Raw genomic sequence first — 24,722 nt, forward strand, 5'->3', positions numbered from 1 at the left:
TATTCAGATAGATATACATCAGGAATAGTCTCAAGGGGACAACCGACCGAGAAGGTGACAACAGAGGATAGCAGGTCCTGAAGGGGGATGGTGGAAGAGGTGAGACCCTATTGCAAAGCACTTAGTTCTGAAGCAGAATCCGGCCTCTGTACCCTGACAGCAAATTAAATCTTGGAGCCAGAGATTTGGGTGAAGTAGAAAAGAATAGTTTTATTGCTTTGCCAGGCAAAGGGGGCCACAGCAGGCTAATGCCCTCAAGACTGTGTATCCCAACTTGGAGAGGGGGCTGAGAAGTAATGGTTCAAAGAGGATGTGACGAGCTCGTGGACATTCTTCTGACTGGTTGGTGATGAGATAAGTAGGAGTCAGCATCTGTCAACCTTCTGGTTCCAACTGGTCGGGGGTCTACGTGCTTGTGGGCAGCATACCATCACTAACCATTAACTTTTTCCACCTAGGGGGGGTTTCAGTATCTGCAAAACAGCTATTGTTGTGTGTATCTCCTGATGGGGAACCAGGACCTTGCCCCAAGGCTGCACTATTGTTTCTCTTCACTGTTTGTTTCTCCCTGGTCTCTGCATCCTCTTCCTTCCTTAATTATCAACTGCTTGGATCTGCCCGTTGGAACTCAGGGAAGGTCATGGAGGCTGAATGAAGCCTATTTCCTGTAATTGAAGAAATGGGGGACTCAGAAAGGCTTTTGTGCCCAGGAGCCCCACAGGGCCCTGCTTGGTACCAGTTCCAGCTCCATCCATATGACTTTGCTGCCTTCGGAGTGTCTGCGTGAGTGGAGGTGATAATACTGGCAGCAGCTTGGCCACGAGGAAGATGAGAGGGCAGCATATGGGTACCAAGGGTCAGCATCATGTGCTTGTCCTCTGCCCATCTGCCTCTCTGTGTTACACAGCAATCCTGGGGACTTGAGGCTCTGAGCAATGTCGATGCTCACTCGGACTTACCAATTCACTGGGCTAGCTTCATGCCCAGGAGAACCAGAGTTCTCCACTTGCTTTGCAAACAAAAGTACAGGTTTCCTGACCTGCTTAACAAAGCTCAGAGCAACTGTACTGTCAGTTAGCTTTTGGTTCACAACTTTCTGGCCATTATAGGAAACAGCTTACAAAACAGGAAATCTTTTCATGTCCCAGGTGATCTCCCAGACTTACTTGCCGTGAAATGTCACCTTCTCAGGTAAGAGCAGAGATTTCATCACAATTAAAGAAAGGGTTGACATGTGGCTTTCTGTAGTTAAAGAGTTCCTTTTAATGTTCAGTCTCTACACCATTTGTTACACATGCACGTGTGCATGGAAAATTTATTCCGACGGTAAACGTTCTGTGTTCTTCAAGAATGATTATATAATTTGTATTGCTTTCAGAAATGTCTGCTGCAAGAAAACTCTCTTGTCTTTGAGGAACTAATGAACCATGTTTATGATCTACAAATGTGTACCGAGTAGTGAAGTCATACACACTGACCTGCTGGGCCCCCGTTTCCACCTTGTGCTACTTTATGACACAAAGTGAGCAAGACAAATTAGGATAATTATTAGCGACAGAAGCATGTGATGCTTCCCAGTGTAATTTTCTCCAACCAACTGACAAGGTGTGAAGACATTAAAATCTAATTAGACTAGATGAGAAATGCACTGCAATTGGAGTTCCTGCATGGCCTTCTTAATCTGGAATTATTACATCAACTTCTAGCCAACTCTAACAGCAAATGCTGTTGCCCTCTGTAGTCATCAGCTGTAGAATTTGATTCTTTTTTTTTTTTTTTTTTTTAATTTTATTTATTTATTTTTGGCTGTGTTGGGTCTTCGTCTCTGTGCGAGGGCTTTCTCCAGTTGCGGCGAGCAGGGGCCACTCTTCATCGCGGTGCGCGGGCCTCTCACTATCGCGGCCTCTCTTGTTGCGGAGCACAGGCTCCAGATGCGCAGGCTCAGTAGTTGTGGCTCACGGGCCCAGTTGCTCCGCGGCATGTGGGATCCTCCCAGACCAGGGCTCGAACCCGTGTCCCCTGCATTGGCAGGCAGACTCTCAACCACTGCGCCACCAGGGAAGCCCCTAGAATTTGATTCTTGATTGCTCTGCGCACTTCTGTTGATTTGGAGTGCTAATGACATCCTCCGTCTTCTCTTTTGAATGTAAGTACATAGAGAAATAGTCGAGGAGGCAAACAAGAGCCAACTATGGTATCAATTTATCAATGGCTTCCCAATAGCTCTCAAAGTATAGGGTTTTCTAGCAATGTTGAATTGGAGAAAGGATTGGGACTTGCTATCTCACTCCAACTGAACTCCTGCAGTGAAGCTGGAAAAAAGGTAGAGAACGCCCAAAGAGAGCAAGCCTTCCCTGGGGAGTTTTTTGCATGGAGACAAGGGACAGAGGACAGTGTAAGCCATCCACAAAGGACCCAGCAACTGGACCCTTTGCTATTTCAATGTGATGACCTCAGTTCCTACTTAACATTGGCCACTGGAAGCCAATATTTCACCATTCTGCTCTATGGGGAAAACTGAGTAATGGGATAAAGAGAAGAATAAGATGTGCTCCTTCCCATGCGGCTCCTTCTTGGGGAGTAGAAGGCAATACTTATTATTAGTTCTTCTTCAAAGGTTAGCTTTTAAGCTTCATACCATTTAAGAAATCCATGAAGTTTGGGTTAATCTAACCTGAAACTAACACAACATTGTAAATCAACTGTACTCCAATAAAAAACAATTTTTTTAAAAGTGATACTGAAGAAAACATTCATGTCATTGAAATCAAATACACTAGGTTGTGATCATACACAATAATACAAAATAAATTAGAGCTAAAAAAATACAAATAGACAAACAGTAAAACTCCGAGAAACTTTCAATCATCTAGGTGAGCTTTTCTCTTTGGCCTTGGAGAATTAGGATTCATCAGGTCCTACTCCTTTAGCACGAATGGAATCACTGTTTTTAGGAACAGTGCCAACCCAAGAAATAGCAGACTATGGTGGCAGTTGGTGGCTTTGGGTCAGAGTAGAAATCTTTCTCCCCTAATTCTCACAACTAAATGCAAAACTCTGGTGTTCGCTGTTTACTTGAAACACATCGTTGCCAGTCAAATGTCACAGTCAAATATTCAAGTGTGACTTTAAACAGATTTCTTTAGTCCAAAAGTAAAAGAAAATAATAGTGAAGTTAACCAAGATCTGATTTTCACATTCCCAATAATAAGCAATCAAGCCTAGGGAGGACACTTTGGAATTTGATTCGGGTGACCTGAGTCCTTCTTTACCTCTGTCTAAATATGTGACCCTGAGCAAGTTACTGAAAGCCTTCACCACTATGTTAACGCCCTCCAAAGTAGAGATTTATAAAATGTTACAGCTGGAAGAAACTCAATATATAACCTGGATAAAGAAACACAGGGCAAAGCTTAGGAGTGTTTCCGAAGTTCAGATCAATTAAAAGAAAATCAAGAAGAGGACCAGAGTCGTTTTGCTTTAAAATCCTTTTTTTTTTTTTTTTTTTTTTTAGTGCTGTGAGGATAAACTGAGAGTGTGTTATGTCAGAGAATGGCATTCTATAAATCTAAATGAGCATCACTAATGTTTGCCTGTGTATTTTTTGGGAAAAATCATAAAGATTGAATTTTTTTACACTGGACTGAAAAGAACCTGAGAAATTGAATTTACAAAAAAAACCCAAAAAACCAAAATGGGTATCCTGTAAGGATTTATTTTAGCATTAAAAAAAAAAAAAAAAAAGCCCATTGAAACTTTTAAAACCACAATCAATTTCTTTCCACTCAACATTATTATACGTGCCTTCTCACTTGCATTCATTCTATTTCATTGTATTAATTCCAGCTCCTTTGCTCCCTGCCAGTTTAGCTGGAAATACAATGAGCTAGAATCCAAAAATTGTTCCAAGATATACTTTAATGATAATAACTAGAAAAGATAAGACCAGACCCGAAAGCTGTGCTTTAAAGGTTCTGGAGAAAAAACTGTGTTTATAGACACACATTAACAAGGGTTGTCATTACTTGTATCATTGGTGCTCATAACCCTTGGCCCACTGATATTTTGCCATGAAAAATAAAAATTCAGTAGTACTTTTGCTGAGGATATTGCAACAATCACCTCTCACAGACCTCACCGGCAGGATTCCTGTGAGCTGCAATGTCCTTGAGGTTGCCCTTGTAGGTGTCCTTCATGAGAACCGTGGGCTCCAGCCCCTCCTCTGAACCACACTGACACGGATGGGCTATTCTCATTTAATTAATGGAATCCAACCTTTGATGGCCCTGGTCTCCTCTCATTTCTGCCCTCGAAGCCAGCCTAAATGCATTACCCACTGATATTTCAAGAGTGATCACTGCACAGGAATTCTCAGCTGTTGGCAGGTCTTGGTTTACTCAGTCAGTGTCTTCAGAAATTGTATATGGACAATTCTGGTAAAGTAAGTCACATCTTAAATAAGCTAGAAAAACTCACTTTTTCAAAAAAATTCCATAATGAACCTCTCACCCTCACCCCATCCCTTAACTCCTTAACTGACCTGAATTACAGCTCAAGATTCTTATATATTAAGTCTATTTAAAAATTAGGTCAATTGTACATCAGCTTAATTGTTAATAGAATCTTCAATACAATCAGTAATTCAGGACAAAGAAAAAGCTGTGGAATATTGAGAAAATTCAAAGTCTCAACCCAGCTTTTGGTTTTGTATTTATTAATGTTTGTAGCCAGTGTCTGATGCTGGTTCTTGGCTATAGCTTATTAAACAACTAGTAATAAAAGAATAATATCATTTTAAAAGAAATGTGTAAAATTGTTCATGTGGAGGCCAATTCTCAAATAACTCTCAAAACAGGAATGCCATCTTATGAATTTCATTTAAACTCCTAATAGTTGTGTTATATATTGCAAACGAATTCGATTTGCTTTGAAAAGTATTTTGTTCCATTTAACTGTGACAGTAGTAAAAGGTTAGAGATTTTACAGAAATATTTCATTATATTTGGCCTTTATCACTTGATTGAGCAAACCTTCTGCCAACAATCTGAGGAGGTGAGGGATTCGAAAAGAAAACTCTGAATTTTTTTCAGTCTGAATTATCAGCTTAGTGGTACCTAAACTTAAGGGGACATTCAGTTTTATGTGAAGTAGTGAGTTCGCTGTCAACGGAAATATTAAAAAGAGGTTGTTGAAGAAATGTCTGAATTTCAAGGAGGATGTTTCCCACCCAGTAGCCTGCAACCTTTGTTAGACTTTGGAATGACAAGTACAGCTTTAAAAAAAAAGAGCTCGTATTTGATTGCACTGTCTGTGATTGGGTCTGAGTATCAGTATGTTTAAAATTTCCCCCTGTGATTCCAACGCGCAGCTGTGTTTGAGAGCAATTCCTTTACACAGTTTCTCTATTTCCTTCAAACTCTTAAGATTCTGCTAATCCAAGGATGAGTTGTACTTTATACTAGCTTAAAAAACACAAAAAAAGAGCATATATTTAATTTTGCAGTTAAAAATATAATGTGTCTTCTATGACTTAAGCAACCTAAAATGAATTTTAATTAAAAAATCTAATCTTTATATAAGTGTCTACTGTGTTTCAGGCATGGTCTAAGTGCTTTACATACGTTAGCTCACTGAACTCTTAGAATAACTCTCTGTGGACGGTACTATCATCATAACCACCACCATCATCATCATCATTACAGGTAAACTGATAGATACAGTAGGGGACATGCCTATCTGCTAATAGGTGGAAAAACTGAAACCAAGCAGTTTGGCTCCAGAGGAAACATCCTTAGCCCAAATACTGTACTGTCTCTCTATACTGTACTGGTTTTACAAACAGGACCTGACACAACTCACATACCCAAATAATTCATCAAACCGAGTGGTCTCCTTTAGGACATTATAAGGCACGTGGGAAATGCTTGATTTGTTTTGAATGAATGAGTGCAGAATTCAGCCCTGTCTGAAAGAATGAGCTCTCCTCTCCAGTACCATGTAGGCATTCCAGTAGAAACATATCCAAGACAGATGGGAATTCATCCTCATTGTGAAACTCTCCGGAAAACGATGTGGCACAATTTCCCTGAGGTAATACATTTTAATATCTAACCTCCTTCCTTCTTAAGGTTTCTCCTTCTATCTACTCCAAATCCCTTACATTCTGCTTAGACTGTTTTATTTTATTATATTCTCTTCTGTCTACAGAGATGCTGGGGGAACATTTGGGCTTGGTGAAGTGCTGCTTCCCTCAGCCAATAGCTGGTGTATAGGTGGAGCTTTGGGTTCTGTTCCCATCACGAAGCTAAAAGTTCTGCAGCCGAGGTTGTCAACCCTGCAGACCAAGAGCATCTCCTAGGGAGCTTCAGAAAATGAGCCACACCCAGGTCCCACCCCAGACCAATTTCCTCTTGGGGTCATCTTTTCATGTCAGTAACCATCTACTTCATCATTGTCAATGTCTCTTAAATTATTTGCATAGCTGGCACTTAAAAATTTGGTTTTCTTTTCAGTGAGTATCTGTCAGTCTCTAATAAATTCCATAGGTTGTTGCTCACCTTGCCTCCGCACGGGGCCAGTTCACCCAGTGAAGGATCACAGACGTAGGTAACTCACGGTGGGCATCCAGTGAAGACTAGCCATTGCTGCTTCACAGAATTCCAGACCCACGTTTTGATTTCCTCAGCTTTTGTCATGGGTGTGGGTAGTTATCTCAGTCAAGGCTCAGGATCCCTAAAACATCAGGAGTGACTGATTCTTTGCTACCCCAGGTAACACTCTACCTGTGATGCAACAGCTGACCTGTTGAGATGAAGCCCTCATCCCAGTGACAAAAACTCCCTTAAGAGTTTGAGCTGCTGAAAACGAGCGCTTATGAAACAGAGTGTGAACCAAGCAAATTAATCTCCTCATTCTGATTTTTTTCAAGTTCCACTTCACTCACCTGAATGTTTTCTGTTTATCCCCAGAATGTCAGCTTAATCCAGTTCTCTCCATGCGATGCTAAAAGGAAGCTAAGGAGAAATTCTCCTCGCTTTTTTGCAGTGTGCCCTTAAGACACACATGCGTCTTGTCCTTAAATAGAAAGCAAATTCTCTCCTTTGTCTTCAGAATGGCAACAAGGGATTGATTGTAAACATAGTTCCCAATTGTATATGCAAAAAGCATTTGACATGTGTTATGAAGTCAATGGTTTGGCAGGCAGCTGGATACTGTATTGTTTTCTTATTTACAAAACAGCAGGATTTTTGGAAACTGAGGAGTATATATTATACAATTGTGCAGCATAACAATAAATCTACATGGGATGTAATAGGGTTATCTTGAAAAATTTAAAAAAAAAAGTCTTGCTAGAACAATAGCATCAAAGCAAGCATCAAAGCTTGGCTACTGCCACAGTAGATCTGTTTGCTGTCATCATGAACTTCAATCAAAATGACTCTGAGGCGAACAAGCAAACTGAAACGCCCACACCTGTTCCTGTGAGAGCAAAACAGCAAGAACACAAAAATAAACACATAAACAGCCCAACACCAGCAGCAGTAACAATGGCACCAGAACTCTGCAGGGCCTCAGAGTCAAGGGCACAGAGCAGCCTCCGTGGGGCAGCTGAGGCCGCATAGCTGTGCCCAGGGCTGGAATGACAAGACGAGAAAGGTGTCCACTTCTAATTTGTACCTCTGGTTTTTTTCATAAGAACTGCCAGTTCTCTCCTCGGTGATTTATTACTGTCTCTTCAAGGGGGAAATCTAATATTCGGTTAAGGAATGTGGCATGAAATTAAAGGATACCGAGAGATGATCTGAGCTGTTCTAGGGATGAAGGAAAATGCTTTGCAGGTTTCTGTGGGCAGCAGATTCATTTATAGGAGAGTGGCAAATTTTTACAAAACCTAGGTTTTGAGTTTCAAGTTTCCCTTTTCTGGTTTTTGTTTTTTCGTTTGTTTGGTTTTTTTTTTTGTCCGTGCCACACAACACGTGGGATCTTAGTTCCCTGACTAGGGATCAAACCCGTGACCCCTGCATGGGGAGCACAGACTCTTAACCGCTGGACCACCAGGGAAGTCCACCCTTTTCTGTGTTAAAGGAAAGACAGTCACTGGGCTCTACCAGAGATCTTGGAGCCTTTGTATAAGGGCGACACCTTTGCTTCCCACCTTCCGCTTAGAGGTAAGGGTTACTGGGAGGGTTATGCTGATTCTCTGGCACCAGGCTCAGCACCTTCCTGGATGTCTAAGCAGAGGGGCTGGAGGCCCAGAGATGTGCAAACAGGATGTCTCTGCAAACACGGCCTATCGGTGCCCGTGCTACACCTTTCATTGATACCATCCTCCAGTGGTCCCAGTGGGGACAGACCTGCACTTCAGCTTTGTGTCCTAGGAGCTAAGGAATCTGAATTCAGGAAATTCTGATTTTCCACGAGCAAATCACAATCTTTCTGGGCCTCTGACTTCTTACCTTTAAAACAACGGGTGAGGATGGGTGTAAGTGAAATAATCTCTAGCAGGGTCTTTCCAAGCCTGACATTGTCTAATTCGTGATTTAGTGTGTCTTTTTACACACACACACACACACACTTCCACAGTTTGAGCAATCACAGTGCAGGGTGTTAAGAGCTCCAGTTTTTCATCCACAGGGACACAGAGCTGAGTCAAGCAGAGGAGATTGTCTGGACATTCGTATTTGCTGCTCTCTGTTGCCGTGCAGACTCTGTGCTGGCTTCTCTTTCACCTGTACCGGGAGTGAAGGCAGCGGGGCCCCACCAGCATGCTCAGCCCCTAATTACCGTTACTCCTGTACATCTGATGTACGTTTAGATGCGACAACCGTGATTAACTTTGCAGTGTTCCCAGACTTCCAGTCACCCCCAATCTCTTCCAAAGAGAGTTTGATTTTTGCCTCCTCACCTTCTTTCCCATCCTCAGAGGGCTTCTGCCCTCTTCTTCGGTCTCTACCAGACTTGAGTTTTTATAATGCAAAAATTGGGAACCTAGTTAAAAGAGAATTCAAGACACTAGAGGAAAAGGAGGAGGACTTGGAAGGTATCAATTGAAGTAAATAACACAGAAAGGAAAGGCAGAGGAGACCCAAGTTATAAGAGCTGGAGCAGAGAATCATTTTGTTTGGGGACTTTATTTATTTTTTCTTTAATTTATTTAATCTATTTAATTTTTAGCTGCATTGGGTCTTCGTTGCGCTGCACGGGCTTCTCATTGCGGTAGCTTCTCCTGTTGCGGAGCATGGGCTCTAGGCACGTGAGCTTCAGTAGTTGTGGCACGCAGACTCAGTAGTTGTGGCTCACAAACTCTAGAGCGCAGACTCAGTAGTTGTGGCTCACGGGCTCTAGAGCACAGGCTCAGTAGTTGTGGTGCACGGGCTTAGTTGCTCCATGGCATGTGAGATCTTCCTGGACCAGGGCTCGAACCCGTGTCCCCTGCATTGGTAGGCTGATTCTTAACCACTGCGCCACCAGGGAAGCCCTGTTTGGGGGCTTTTAAGAGAAGAGCGTCTTAGCTGCAGAATATGATGGAAGGCCTAGGAAGGAATAAGGGAGTTTTATGAGGTTGCCTTGAACTGTGTGTTTGGATCCTCTTTAGGCTTTTTAAGAAAAGCAAGCAAAAGATGTGAGCTCTTTTTGTGTTTTATTGACTGTTTCATAGCTCTGAGACTAAGCCACACAGGACCGAGTGGTATAAGGGTTTTGGTTCTTTTTAACAAGGTAATGAAAAGGTATCCCAGAAGACGAAAACTTTGTTTAGCTCACAACTGGAGCCAACTTTGGTTACGATAAAGATGTAAACCTCCTCATCCCCGAAGGAAAATGGAAACAACTAGCCTTCATTAAATCTTGATTCCTGATAATATCCTCGGCGCTTAAGGCTTGCACTGTCTTCACAGAGATGGCCCTCTGCTTCCTCCACGGCCCCTCTTGGGCAGTTGAAATGATGATCATGGTGACTATAGGAAGCTGCTCTGTTTATTCATTTTTGGGCATAAATGCATGACTGTCATTATGCCAATAAACAACCCTCGGCGAATGATAATGAGACCAATTCTGAACTCCATCCAGTCTTACACCATGTTTCCTGAGCTATGAAGCACCGATGTGCCATTTGTTACTTCACCATAATGACCAGGAAGTTATCCCCAAATTCCCAGTGTCCGATTGCGCTGGGAATGTCTCTGCTGAAATAGGGGAAGGCAATGCAATGAAGAAAGCCTTCCAAGTCCAGGTCTCCATATCCAGCTAATGTTAAATCAGCCGTCTAGAGAACATTGAGAGTCCTCTATTTCTGTGACGTAATTATCTGGAATTCATTTCCTGGGGGAAGGAAAAGCTGTTCTACATTAAAATATTCATTTAGAAACTGATCACTTATAAAATTAAAATGTACTCAACTCTCCCTGTCTAATAAAATTGCACAGTAAAACTACCCATATTTCAAAAAGGCAGATTACATGTAGTTAATGAGTGTGGCTCTCAGAAACTGCTGGAATCACAAACACATTGGCGCCGATGAATGTGCGTCTGGGAGAGATACTCCACTTGAAGACTGGAGAAAATGGAAGGGGATCTGGACCTGATGGATTATTCAAAAGGGAATGATTTGAACATCAAAGCATGAGCGAGGCCCTTGGGAAAACTGAGGTATCTATTCAATGTTTTACAAACTGATCTTCTATGATTGCTGTGTTCCAGTTAAACCTGGGGTGATCAGCATTGCATCTTGCTATCCTATGATCAGTTTGATAAATCAGGCTTTTAAAAAATCCAAATTTTGTTTATTCTAAGAATTAGTATAGAATGCAATTATATCCCAAATCTTTCCAAATATAAAATAAACATTCGTTGTCCTACTTGCAAGGTTTACTTTTTCCCAAGAACATCTGAAATAAATTCCTTTATGTATGTAGATATGTATGTATGTGTATGTCTGTCTGTTTGCCTGGACTGACCAATGATTCCATGCTACCCCAGAATATACACCACCTCTCAGATGTGATAACTGATTTTTGTGGTCATGGTGATGGGGATGGTGATTCTGAGAGGAATATCAGGGAACTGGTACCACTTCCTCTTCTTCTCATCTCCATTTGAATTGAAACTAAATTGTTTCTCAAAGGCTGAGTCTTTTTGCTTCTAAGCTGCAGCTTCCCATCAGGAGGCGTGAATCCTCCACCATAGGGCACGTCTCTGGGTCACCCGTTAGAGGGCAGCCGTGTTGCAGAATGTGTTGTGTCTGTCCTTGCCAGGCACCTGGAATCCTTTTCATGCCGCAATTTCTGCCGCAATTTCTCAGGGAGGAAACAGGTTGCTTGTGACGCTGGCTGGGGATCAGGAGAAGATGACTGTGTGGTATTATGTAGAGGAACTTAGCCTATTCCTTTAAGGTAAACAAAGAGTCAGTTTGGGTTCATCTCTTGAAAATGGCCCCCCTTTGTTTATCAGTGATATTAACCCAAGACCACCCCTCAGCTTTAATGTATATGGACCACACTCAAAGGTGCCCTGCCACTGGCGAGGAAGAGGTGTGGAGGAGGCATCTAATGGAAAGTGAAGGAGAATAGAAGTGTTTGCCAAATGTGAAAAAACACATTAAATGTTGATACCCAGGAAACTAAAATACAATCACAGTAGAATGAGGAAATAAACATGTTGAAGAGATTGTCCAAGGACACCGTCTCAAGGATGTGGTGAGCTCAGATGTTAAACTAGAGTTTCATCCCAGTGGGGTTCAGATGGATCCAGGCCAGAGATTAGGAGGTGACATCCTGGTGCTTACTTAAAAATGTTACATTTTGTTAATGTGAGATAATGTAATTAGATAAATGTGACAGTAGTTAAGTGATGTCCATTAGTGATAGTGGATCATTCCCTCTGCAGACTGTTCATGAAAATCTTTAGTACCAGACAGTCTGATGTATTTAGAAGGGAGGGCATGTTCATTTTCATATGGGTCTGAAAAAAATGAATTGGGAAGAAAGAATTCTCTTCTTCAAATTCCCATTGTAATGCATTCCAAAGGCTAAGAGGAAGGACCGCTGGATGATCTGTTGCACTGTTCTGTTTCCTTAGTGCAGATAACTGACATTGGAATGTAGCTTGAAGATGTCGCTTGCAAAAATGTGACATCCAAGCAGAGCTAGGGGCAGATAAGCCATCAGGCCTGCTATTCAAAATGTCACCGTGCAGCATTACAGTACATGTGTCTGTGAATCGCCCTCCTCGTTCTGTTCGTGCAGGTGATTGAAAGAATATGATGCTGCAAATAGAACCAAGGTCATGTGTTTGGTTCCTGTGCACTCAGGATGCTGGGATTGGTGAGGTCTTCTTTTGTGTTGTCACAGCCTCCTTGCAAAGACTCGAGGCCACCTCCTGGCCCAACAGTGGCTTCTCTGTACATGTTCTTATTCCAACAAGTCCAGAATTGATTCCATTTTCAGCTCCACCTTTTCCTTTTTTTTTTTTTTTTGTCCATGGGATTCTTTGCCAAAGCCCACATCTAACTTCTGAAAGCCTAGTGACAAGCAAGATTCTGCATAAAGCCTTCCCTGATCTCCAGGGCTAAGCAGGGATTTTCTTCCTCTGAACTCTTACAGCATCTGTGGGTCACTTTAGGAAAGTTGTCTTATTTCACTTGTGATCAGAACTTTTATCTTCTAATTTATGGTAAGTTCCTTGAGGACAGGTGTAGTTTCTTCTTTTTTATATTCTGCACACTACTAACATGTTGCTTTGGGAAACTTAGAGGCTTCAAAAGGATTTATTGACTGGATTAATGCATTAACTAAGTTAACAAATTGATTGCTAATGGTCCACTAAGGAATAGAGTAAGCTTGGCCTGATACCACTCCTGGAAAACCAATGAAATAACATCTTCCAGTAGCAATACATTTGTGCATAAAAGAAAGTAGTCTTCTGTTTTCTCTTCTTTTTTTCTTAAATTACAGTTGTACTGTGTACTCCAGACTGTGAGGAAAAGAATTACGATGGTGAATACAGCCAACAAAGTCAGGAATAAATATGAAGACTAGCTATTCACATGTATGGTTTGATTTATCCTTGGTACATGTAGCACGCAGATGTGAGTGACAGGAGGGCTATTTTATGTTTCAAACGCCCATTTCCTCTCTGGGGAGGGACAGAGGGAATTCTTAAAGAAGGAGAGGTTGTTTGTAAGGCAAAAGAATCTATGACACTGAAGGAACACAAGAGGGCGCCCTTTCCAACTCAGTCACAGGAAAGAAACACGTCATTGGCTCTAGGGATGCTGACCGCACTCATGAAGCTTCACTAACACTTGTATTCACTTTTTGCCCTTTTAAAATTCCCTAAAATGCAATATATATGAAATATATTTATATATTTTATTATATATTATTGTTTCATATGTGTATATATATAAAATAATATACATGATGAAGTATACTGAGTTATCAAGAAGTATGTTGAGATTGTATCTAATAAAAAGATTCTACTAAAGTTAAAGTCTTTTATTTTTATGCTAGAAGCAACAGCTGAATTAATTATTTAGCAGTAAATATTCGTCTTTCCATCTATGTATATGTGTAAACTCTGCATGTTGTTCAGTATTTCATGTGTCTCGTTCTGTGCCCTGTGATTTAAGGGAAAATATCCTGACCTCAGCTTCAGGAGATCTGAATTTCACCCCATTTCTCCCAATGCATGACTTTAAATACGATAACGAAGCGCTCTTCCTTTCCATTTTTCAGTCTGCAGAATCAGAGGGTTGGATCAGATGATTTCTAAGGTCCTTTCCAGGTTAAATATTTTACCGGGTCTATGAATTATGATGTTTCTATTAAGTCTTTGATCAATATTTGGGTATGGATATCAAATAAATATAAGCCGTAATATCTAACTTAGAGGTTTCTTATTAAAAGAGCGAAATCAGTAGAAATTGAATAGGTATAAATTGACTATGTCAAAGACGCAATGTTTTAGAAACCAGAAGGGCGTGCATGTACTTAAAACTTTGAGGTCAAAATGTTTTTGTGAATTTTCTACACAAGAGTATTATTCATATGGTCTTGAAGTGACTCAGTTTTGGTGACTAGGTTAGTTCTATAAATACATGAAGACATTACTTGATCTTTGTGATTAGTGTGTTGGTTTAACTGATCCAAGGAAAAGGTTTTATTTGCGGGGACTGGAGGTTACGATGGCTAGTTTTGTTTTTTTTGGTTTTCGTTTCTTAAGCGATATTTATAAATGTCTGTGTTTGGATGAGTAAATACAACTTCACTAGATTGAAGATGCTGTTTAAAGGACTTACATAATAACTATTGTAATTAAGGGGTAGACAACATTATGACTATAATGTCGAGAGTTAAACTACGTCTATCCCGTCCTCAGCCCATGGATGTAGTAATCATGCTAGCTCTTGCTATTCATTCTTCACCCCTTTTTGTGTGGGACGTTCTTTTTTCTCCTACCACCTTCCTCATCCTGTCCTCTTTCTTTCTTGGGTTCTGGGAATCCTGCATTCCTCCAACAAGCCCTAGGAATCTTTGGTAAGTAAAATGTCCTGACTAACCCTGGGGAGGAAACTGAAGACTGTAAAAGAACATGGAAGAATGAAGACTCAAGACGTTATTTTCTGGGGGAAATTGACAAAAGGCAGAGGTTTAGTGGTTTGGGGGACAAAGGGGTGAAGATGCACATGGAAAAGAATGTAAACTATGTAACCATAACATGAAAGACATTTGGAGCAGACAGATAACCTAAAGCTTAGGCATGAACTCCCTTCCTCCCTTCCTTCATTCATTCTCTCAACAAACATTGAGCATCTTCTACGTGTCAGACACTGGGCAGGCACTTGGCATCAAGGTTGAATTAGATGGTTCTGTGGCAGCAGTCCCCAACCTTTTTGGCACCAGGGACCAGTTTCATGGAAGACAATTTTTCCACGGACAGAGGTGGGTGTTCAGGCGGTAATGCCAACGATGGTTCCAGAAGTAAGGCGAGCGATGGGCAGTGATGGGGAGAGGCAGATGAAGCTTCTCTCGCTCGCCTGCTTGTCACCTCCTGCTGTGCAGGCCGGTTCCTAACAGGCCGCAGACCGATACCAGTCCGGGGGTTGGGGACCCCTGCTCTATGGTTTCAAGACTATTGGCGTCTAGACAGGAAAGTAAACAGGTAAACAAATCAGAATGGAAAAAATAAACGTATACAAAAGAGAGTGGCGGCACAAGGGAAGGGTGATGATTCAGCTTGTCTAGAGCGCAGAAGCTTCACAGAGTAAGAGCCGGTGGTGAAGTGCAGGATGGTTACTAGTCTCCCAGGCAGGTTTAGAGCAGAAGGGCATTGCAAGCAAAAGGAGAAGTTTCACAACAGCACGGGGATAGTAACAATGGCACAGTGTGTTCAGGGAACAAAAAGCTGTTGGGATTGCTAGAGACCAAAGTTCAAGGGAGCGGGTGCAGGGGCGGTGAAACCACTGAATCAGGTACGGCTCAAACAGTCAGAAGCCTTGTGAGTCATGTTAAAAACTCTTGCCAGTGTATGCTGACAGCGATGCGGGTTATGTGGGAGAAAGGATGGTAAGATGAACATTTTAGAGAAATGGTTGCTCAAGGTCTGAAAGAAGCATTTGGGGGTATGAAGATGGAGGCTCCACGCAAGCGCTGACAAGGACGGATTGAGAATAAGGTTTATGTAAGCGCAAGCTTCACCTCATCTACCTTTTCTGGCTTTGGTTGTATACAGGTACACCACTCTTCACAGTGGTCTATACTTGGGCTTTGAGTTTGCAAGTGCTTTGTAGTTTTAAAAGTCGCTCTTCTCACTTCATCTTATCCTCTTCTCTGATATGGAAAATGTTATCAGTAATTTCATTTTACATGTAGGTAAAGCGTCTGCAGTGAAGTGGAGATTAGAACTTGCACTCCTAGGCCTTCATTTTTCCCTTTTTCTTTTCTTTTCTTCCTTCCTTCCTTCCTTCTTCTTCAATCACAGGAAGACTCTCTCCTAAGTTGCTAAAGAAAGACATTATATAGAGATGGAGCAATGCCCCTAACGCAGTCAGTATGCTTGCTAAAAAAATCAGACGATAATCAATGGCGTGCACTTTACTGGGTGAAAAATTCAGTTGCCAAACACACATACATGTGTGTAAATATATGTGTGTGTATATGTATATATATAGATACATATATACCAAGTTGCGTATAAGTTGTGTGCTTTCTGATACAGATGAATTTGGTTGCACACGGTCAAACTTTCTTCTTGGTTTGCTATGTACATGAGTTAGGAAAAACTGTACCTTAAGTTCAGAGGCATCTGGTCCCTGGGAAATAGAGTTTTTCTGTAGGTGCCTTTCAAATGAGAATCCTTGAATAAGAGCTATAATGCCATCCACGTGCTTCTCTCCTGCTGGTTTGCAAGAGTCCAGCCAGCACTCCTGTTACCCAGAGAGAATAAATTTCCTTAAGGACCACATTTCTCCATGAAGAGTCTTTCAAATTCTAGAAGGCGTGATTCCTCTAAGGATGGAAATATGTAGGGGAGGCACAACTGGGAAGCAGTGGGACTAAATATTTAAGAGGGATTGTTCTTTCTCTGGCTCCTGTTCTCCTGTGTCTGCTTGAGTACCCCATGCTGTTTGGGCCCATTTGACACCGGATCAGAATTAATGGAGCTGTTCATTTAAGCTCAATTATGGAGCATTTGCCTAAGAAACTGTAAGGAGCAGAACGGCAGATCTTATCACCAAATATTGAATTATCCCTAATTAATTTACTTAGGGAATTGAGAGCCCTGCAATCAAATGTGTAAAGATTGATGATGAAAGGACATTTTTAAGAGCAGGAGGATAAAAGCTTTTCATTTTTCTGTGGGAGGAATGCCTCTGAACAGTGGGGTTGTTAAGGCTAAACCTGATTTAGAAAGTGGCGGTCGAGTGACCCGTTGGTGCCAGGCACCCTGCCCACGGCGCCCAAAACACCCTCAGCCCCTACTGCCCATGGCTCCCTCGCAGTTTGTCAAAGATGAAAGGCGGGACTTCCCTGGTGGCGCAGTGGTTAAGAATCCACCTGCCAATGCAGGGGACACAGGTTCGAGCCCTGGTCCGGGAAGATCCCACATGCCGCGGAGCAACTAAGCCCATGCGCCACAACTACTGAGCCCGCATGCCACAACTACTGAAGCCCGCGTGCTACAACTACTGAAGCCCGCGTGCTACAACAAAAGAAGCCACCACAATGAGAAACCCACGCACCGCAAGGAAGAGTAGACCCCGCACGCCGCAACTAGAGAAAGCCCCTGCGCAGCAACGAAGACCCAACGCAGCCAAAAATAAATAAAATAAATAAATAAATAAATAAATAAATAAATAAATAAATATATATATATATATATATATATATATATATATTTAAAAAAAGATGAAAGGCAAACACGAGTACCTTTTCCCTCAGAAGCAGAAAGCAAACCAAGCTGGGCAGAGACTACCCCAGAGTTTGTTTGCCCTTCTTCTCTTCCCATGTTAAAGGAGCACAGAAACTACCCAAGAGACTGCTTTCTCCCCGTCCCTGTTTTACAGTCTCCTGATACAGTGGATGATCCTGTCAGCTCTGTGTTTGCTTTCTCCTGAAGGTACAGAATTACCAAGAACATTGAACTGGATTTCGCAAGGGATCAACCATTACAGAATCTGAGGCATTCCCCATGTACCCTACCACAGATGTGATTACTACGCCATCTTGAATGAAAAAGTAAGACCGTGTAAAATATCCAAGAGTAAAGTTTCCTCAGATACCCCGTTGATTTTTAGAGGTGATGGGTTATGTAAAATATCAAACCAAGCAGTCAAATGTCTTAGTTACAAACAGGGGAGCCTCAGTTTTAAGAGTTGCTGGGCATCTTATATTTGTGAAATAAACCAAAGTTATAATCCACAGATGAAGGCACAGTTGTGTTTCTGAATCACCAGCAGGACTTGCCCGTGGCAGCCCAGGAGATCACCCTCAGGTGTTCTAGAATCTTTAGGCGGGGGAGGTGCATTAGAGGATGTCCTGAGAGCAAGTCCCACAGGTTATTCAGACATGAACGTCTCTCCTCCACCCCTCCAGCCCCCAACACACACATTTTGAAACTCCATTAATTCAAAGCAGTGATTCTCAATGGGGGGTGATGTTGTCTCCCAGGGCACACTAAACAATGTCTGGAGACATTTTGGGTTGTCACAACCGCGGGGAGGAGGTGGGGCTACTACTGCTATTTAGTGGATGGAGGTCAGGGACATTGCTAACCACATGCTCAGGACAGCCACTTACAACAAAGAATTATCTGGCCAGAATATCCCTTGTCCTTAGCGCTGAGGTGGAGAAATCTGATTTAAAGTCACTGTAGATCGAGGGGTGGCACACTGCAGCCTGTGAGCTAAATCTGGCCCTCTGCCTGCTTTTGTAAATAAAGTTTTATTAGAACACAGCCACACTCATTCATTCATGTATGGTCCATGGGGCTTTCAGGCTGCAAAGATACAGTTGAGTAGTTGTGACAGAGATTGTGTGATGCCACAAAGCCTAAAATATTTATTATTTGGCCCTTTACAAGAGCGCAAAATGGCATTTTGTAATGTAAATAAGCATTTTAATTTTTAATATTTCAGGTAAATTGAGGTAATAGTTAGGTAATAAAGATAATAATGACATTCAATGAAGGTCCATATGCAGTTCATATGGGTTCTGCGGGGCCTGAATTAGATTTTAAAGATGACTTCTTTAAAAAAATTTGGTATAAAATTACATATTTATTTACGGCATGAAAATAAATCTCAATAAACACATTATTGGAGCCTTGCAAATTCAAGTCCCTTGCTTCTAATACCTATGTAGTCAAGTTTCCAGAAATGCTTGCATAAAGCATCTTCCTGGTTGCGTTCTCTCTGACCCTCTCCCATGGCAACGCTACAGCTCAGCAATTCCCAGCACCTGCAGGGACTGGTGCAACCCATGGACTTTGAACCTGTAATTAGCTTCTCCATATCTTCAACTCTGCACAAATATGTCCAGCATGATGTCTCTCTTCATTGATCAATGAGCATCTGAAGAGCTGGCTTGAATTCTGGCTTTGCCACTCACTATCTGCGTGACCATGAGCAAGCGAATTCATCTCTCTGTGTCTCATTTCCTTAAATAGTTAGAATGTAGGCTGTCCCTTTAAGTGCCTAATCTCTATAAGCTATTGCTCAATTCTCTTTGATTTAAAAAAAAATTGGGTGCTCTTGGATTTGTCTTAGAAAGTTTTTATTATCTGGTATATTGTCCCTTTTCCCTTAGTTAAAAGAAAATTGGTGTCTTATGGCCAATATTCTTATTCAGTTTCAGATCTATTCTAGACCTAGACATTTAAATCGTTCTGAAATGTCTGTCTATGAATCATTATTATTCCTTCAGATCCTCTCTTAGGATTTGTCCAACAAGCCTACTCCATCGAAACATATGTTTTCTACTTTGTTGCTTATTTTTCATGCTTATAAATAGGCTTGAAGCACTCCATGTAAGAGGCACAAATAATTCAGCTGTAAGAATATGAGATATTCCTTTTTTTCTGAGGTTTTTTTAAACATTCAATTGGCTATTAACCTCAGCTATTTTTTCCCCAAGTGATCAGCAGATTATTAACTCTACTGTTCATGTTTCAAACATGAATAATTCTCTCAACTGGATTTCTTCACCCAAAAGAGTTCTCTAGCGCATAACTTTAAATCAGAGTCTAATTTGAGTTTTCCTGTTTAGGTCAAGGACAAAAGAATTGCAGGATTCATGCTGCCCAAAATACTACTTCTGACATGGTATCAAGGTAGGAGGGAGATATGGCATTGATGGGGGATGGGAAGGTGGTGGCCTTGACAACAACCATCCATTACTGTCCACTGTCATGTTCATGATGTTTCCAGACTGTACACAGGGTGTACTCAGATGGTGTTTCCCCATTTTACACATCACTACATGGGAGGAACTTACCCATATTTTCTATGACCGTCACGTGTTCCCACCCAGCCCTCATCCTGTCATGAGTTTTTAGCATAATTGTAAATGAGCATGACTTGAAAGCACTTTAGAGATAAAGTGGGTAAACTAAAATGCAGATAATTTTAGTAACAGCTGATTATAAGTGGAATTGAGTCTTGGAAACAAGATTCTGAAATCCTCGTTGAAAACTTTTTTTTTAATAATTCATTTTCACTTTAATCAAAGTCATACAAGCATATAAGTAAACACGTATGGAAAGGCTTTCAATGAAAAACAGCTTTCCCTGACCAAACGCTCTCAAACCTTCCAGCCGTGATCCTCAGAGGCAAACTCTTTAGCTGAGCTGTCTTTTGGAGATTGACATTCATAATTCTAAATGAGATGCTTCTTTAATAATTTCCTGCTTTCCATTTATAGAAATAATCTATTGCTTGCTGATGTGCTAACTGACTTGAGGGACAATCCAGGGTAGAAGTTGGAAGCAATACCAGTGGAGCCGGGTGGCTTGGGCTTAGACCTTGGGGCCAGCACTTCCCAGCTGTGTGACCCGGAAGAGGTTCCTTTCTCTCTGTACCTCAGGTTCCTTGTATGTGTAATGGACATAAGACCTGCACCTTTCTCAATGGGTGGTTGTGAGTTAAATGGATGAGAATGTGTAAAGCATCCAGAAGGGTCTCCAGCGCACAGTATGTGTTCAATAAACAAGCCATTCTCCTACCTCCTCCTCCTTTGCCCAATCCCACATTTACAGGTAATTCTATAGTAAGTGAATACGTAATTATGATCCCAAACTACTAGGAACTGAGCTATGGGACTCCTCCAATTTCACTTCTTTTCTTGACCAGATTTTTGTTTCTTTCCAGAAACCAATTTTTTCCAGAAATGAATAATACCTTCATTTATTTTTCATCTCTTCTCTTTTCATGATACTTATCGCTTGAAAGAAGCCTCTATGGTAAAACTGTTTTTCCAAGGGAGCTTTTCCTGACCAATGACTCTCTACATAACAATAAAATAAAATTAAATAAAAATAAAATAAAAAGTTTGGCAAAGTGTTCTTTCTTCATTGGTTACATTCCAGTTTTGCAGGAAGACCATACAGGGTTCCCTGTTTTGGGAATCCCATATCTTCCTCTTTCTTTTTTCTTTTCTTGTTGTAAGAACATGTTTTCCGGTAACTTCCACAGAAAGTGCTCACAGAATATACTTTTTTGACACCTTGCCTGTATGCAACTGCCTTTCTTCTAGCATCATGCTTGATTGACAGCTTGTGTAGAATTCTAGGTTCAATATCGTTACTTCAAAATGATTAGGATGGTATTTTCTAGGTTTTGAGGAGTTCATTCCTCTTCTGATTAATGATATTCGTTTTTAAACAATTTTTATTGTTCTGAAATCTTGTAAGATCTCTATCCTCAGTGACTTTTCATGATAATGTAGCAGCTTTCTATTTGTTTTTTAATTCCTTGCTTGATACTTGGTGAGATTTAAATTTAGAAACTCATGTTCTTCGGTTCTAGAAAATGTTCTTGCATGATTCCTTTCATAAATGTCCTCCTGTCCATTTTGTCTATTCTCTTTATGGAACCCCTATTAGCTGGATAAGGGACATTCTGGATTTGATTTTCTAATTTTTTTCCTACTTTTTACTGCATTTTTCAACCTATTTCCTGAGAAGTTTCCTCAACTCTATGTTCTAATTCTTCCATAAGATTCTCTCACTTTTACAATCAGGTATTTTGTTTTCGAGAACTCTTACCTGTTCTCTGATAGTCACTGGATACTTAGCAATCTCTTCTATTTCATGGCCTTAGGAGTGAACAAAGAGGAGTTCCTTAAAGGTTTAATCATGTCTATATATCCACCATACTTTACACCATGGTGATCACAGTACCAAGGGCAGTTCTCAGCTATATAAACTGAAGGTAATATGGTTGTAAGAGATAAAGTCCCAGAAAAAAATACAGTAAAAAATCAATTTATAGAGACCGATCTGTCAGGACGACAAGAGAATTGAGATCTGTTAGGGCAGTCTTGCCCAGTATCAAGCTTCTTAGAAATGTTATCTCTAAGTTTGATAAGCATGGGATTTTTGAACATTTCATGTATGGCATGAAATGATAATAATTTTATTTACTCATGAAAATGTTAAAATATGTCTTTATTTTCTATTTCTGTACTTGTTCTAGCCATATTGACCTACTTTTCTGCTCTACCCTCAGGCTTGAAAACAGCTCAGTTGGTGGAAAAGAACCTAACTGGGTTTAAGAATGATCTGGGAAACTAGTTTTGTAAAAATGTATATATACATATATGTGTATGTGTGTGAGTGTGTGTTTATTGTACATATTTCAGAGACAAATCCAGACTTGCTGGATCAGATTCTTTCGGCATTGGTCCTAGCATCACTTTCAAGCACATACCTGTGGTTCTGCCCACAAGTACTTGAAAATCCCTGAAATAAATGCTCAGACTGGTCTCCATCTGACTCTAGTATCAGATACAAGAGTTTAGCTCAAAGCCAGGTCCCCTGGGAGTCGCTGTCTTTTTCCTTAGAGTTCTGAATCTACTTGACTCTGAGCTGACTCTATTGTCAGACGGAGATGGATTTTTACCCCATTTTGCCACAATGTATGAACTTGCCTAAGTTATTTAACCTCTGTGAACCTGAGAACTGTATAAGGGAAATGATAAGCACCAATATGGTAGAAAATATGCTCATATGTGGGAGAGTCTAAAAACAATTTTTTTTTCGTTTCCTCTCTCTTTTGAGGACATTTGGGTTGTGTGCTTCCGGATAATCAGGTGAGAGCCCGTACACTCACTGATAACGTATCTCTGGCTACTCGACCTGATGACTTGCTCTTGGTAGGTCTCTTGCACATGGCGAGTCCCATCCCCATCCAGGGGTGTGGGTCTTCCTTAGATTCAGCCCCAGACAGTAGCACTTCCTGATCTGAATGCCTTATCCTTTTCCTGACTTTGTGATTTCCTGACCTTGTGCATCTTGAGAGGCAGCAGTGCTCGACGGGAAGTTGTACTGGGATTTGGAGCTTGCCGTGACTTTCTCACCTACTAACTGCATAACCCAGGAAGGTTCAGAGAGGCATTTCTGGACTGTATGATATAAAACAGTTTTCTTCTGGTTTACTTTCTCTAAGCACATTTTCTTCATGCTACTTATCTATGTAATGTGAGTGTTGTATATGTATTTCAGAAATATTATGGGACAATTGGCTTTATGTCTATCTGTCCTTCTGAACCCTGAGCTCTGTGTCTGTTTTGCTTACCGCCATATTTCCAGCACCTCTTGTGTAGTGCTGATGATCTTATAGCATCCCAAAACGTGTTGAATGAATGAATGACTAAATGAACAAATAATACAGTGACAAAATCACTTGCCCTTTCTTCATCGTATGGCAATTATACAGCTCAAATGAGATAACCTATGTGCAAATGCTTTGTAAGCAATATTAACACAAGGATGACATACCATAATTTTGTTAACCTGTACCTCTCTGCAATTTGTTGATGATAAGCATTTGTCCTGTAGCTACTCAAAGTGTGGTCCAAAAGCCAGTAGCAACCACCGCCATCTGGGAATTTGTTAACAATGCAGATGTCTAGACCTACCCAAGACCTACGAAATCAGAACCTTTGAAGGTGAAGCCCAGGGATCTGTTTCAACGAGGCTTGTAGGAGGTGATTCAGACACGTGCTAACATTTAAGGCTTACTAACCTACAGGACACTCTAAAGAGAGGTTTTTAGAATTGCATAAAGTAAACTCATGATTTATCTTTAAAACTTATCCTTTTGCTAATGTCAGATGCGTTATCCATAGTAGAACAAAAGAATTGTGTTCTGCCTGGAGAGGTTTGGGAGAGCAGAGAAAGCCTGGGTGAAGCACCATGGAAAATGAGGGATACATGAGGCTTCTGGTCACTCAGAATGAGGATGAAGAACAGAAGGAAAGAGAGCATCAGAGACATATTTCACCTTCTTATTAAGCCTGAAACAGAGATGCAAATCGTTTAAAACATGAAAATGACTAAAATGACCTCGTAGAAGTAACAGTTTCCAGAATCGAATTTCTTCATTTTAATGTGAAGGAATTCAACGTGATCACTAAGCTATGTTCAAGCCCCGAGGTTCACCAATAAAGATTTACCTTGAAAAAAAAAATAAAGTTATCCTTTTCCTTACCTAAGCAGATCCTCTGAATCTCAGCTTCCTCTGATCATTTAGGTCTAAGAAAGGCCAAATCATCAGAAAGACCCTCCCTGTATGCTCACTCGTAACCATAGCCCCTCGTTTGTTAACAAATAATTTATATTTGTGTTATTATTTGTGGTCTGTTTACTTGTTTCTTGTCTGTCTTCCCAAGGAAGATAAGTGTTCCACAAGAAGGGACGGAGTCTGTCTTAACCAACACCTGTATCCATCCCCAGCGCCTAACACAGTGAATGGTACACAGTAGAGCTCAGCACCTATGTGTTAATTGCATCAACATCCTTAAGAATGTATTTATTGGCAAAGAGTGTGTGTGGATTGAAGAAGTACAGGATTAATATTGAGGGTCATTGTTTGGCTCATATTGAAATTCGTGCCTGCTTCCAGGTTCCCGAGAATCAATAAAGATTTGATGGATTTGATTCTTAAATTCTCTAAGTGTTGGTTTTCCTTTTTTTTAATTAAAAAAAAAAAAGTTGAGATTTCATCC

The 24,722-nt window shown here is 40.9% G+C and overlaps 2 long non-coding RNA genes across 4 annotated transcripts; one reads left to right on the plus strand and one right to left on the minus strand.

The window, feature by feature from the left end:
- Positions 1-7,243: 7,243 nt before the first annotated feature.
- Positions 7,244-17,604, minus strand: LOC118888088. Of its 2 annotated transcripts, none has more exons than XR_005018236.1 (3): positions 17,427-17,604; positions 16,286-16,423; positions 7,244-7,479 (listed from the first exon to the last, which is right to left on the minus strand). It is a non-coding gene; the product is annotated as an uncharacterized LOC118888088 (long non-coding RNA). The 2 variants fall into 2 exon arrangements; XR_005018235.1 differs by lacking the exon at positions 7,244-7,479 and adding an exon at positions 9,451-9,533.
- On the plus strand, positions 15,497-24,691 carry LOC118888087. 2 transcript variants are annotated; one of them, XR_005018233.1, is made up of 5 exons: positions 15,497-15,678; positions 17,617-17,735; positions 19,764-19,827; positions 20,580-20,751; positions 22,223-24,691. It is a non-coding gene; the product is annotated as an uncharacterized LOC118888087 (long non-coding RNA). The 2 variants fall into 2 exon arrangements; XR_005018234.1 differs by lacking the exon at positions 20,580-20,751.
- The last annotated feature ends 31 nt before the right edge of the window (positions 24,692-24,722 follow it).

The sequence above is a fragment of the Balaenoptera musculus genome, chromosome 21 (genome assembly GCF_009873245.2).
Source record: "Balaenoptera musculus isolate JJ_BM4_2016_0621 chromosome 21, mBalMus1.pri.v3, whole genome shotgun sequence".
NCBI classification, from domain to species: Eukaryota; Metazoa; Chordata; class Mammalia; order Artiodactyla; family Balaenopteridae; genus Balaenoptera; species Balaenoptera musculus.